The sequence below is a fragment of the Micropterus dolomieu genome, linkage group LG18 (assembly GCF_021292245.1).
Source record: "Micropterus dolomieu isolate WLL.071019.BEF.003 ecotype Adirondacks linkage group LG18, ASM2129224v1, whole genome shotgun sequence".
Taxonomy (NCBI): Eukaryota; Metazoa; Chordata; class Actinopteri; order Centrarchiformes; family Centrarchidae; genus Micropterus; species Micropterus dolomieu.
The window spans coordinates 33,092,777-33,093,231 of record NC_060167.1 but is presented as its reverse complement, the minus strand read 5'-3'; positions in this window follow the sequence as shown (position 1 = coordinate 33,093,231).

Genomic DNA, 455 nt, shown 5'->3' with positions numbered 1-455 from the left:
GGCCTGCGTTTGCCCCGTCTGTCTGATTGTTACGCCGGCCTTTTTGTTTACTTTGAGCTTCATGTACTCATTTAGCTTTATTCCACCTTTGACCTCCAGGAGATCCAAGAAGGATGTACGCACACTCTTTCTACAACATAGTTCAACCTCATCAAGCCATCAGTGGCCCCTGTAGCTCCCACAGTGGACCCTGGCTTGACACAGACTCTTGCTTGCTTTATCATTTTCATGTCATGCCTGCACGTCAAACTAACACACTGAGGCGGGCCACTTCACATGACAAACACCGGCACAAATTTGTCTTTGTGAAACACGACTCCACATGTCACCACCACACCAGCTCGTCATATAGCTTCTCTTCTTGAATCCCAAGTCTCTGGTCCCAGTGCTTATATGACAGTCTTGTGATTTGACTCCGCCGTGAGCACATGAGGGAACAGGTGTCCGTGAAATGA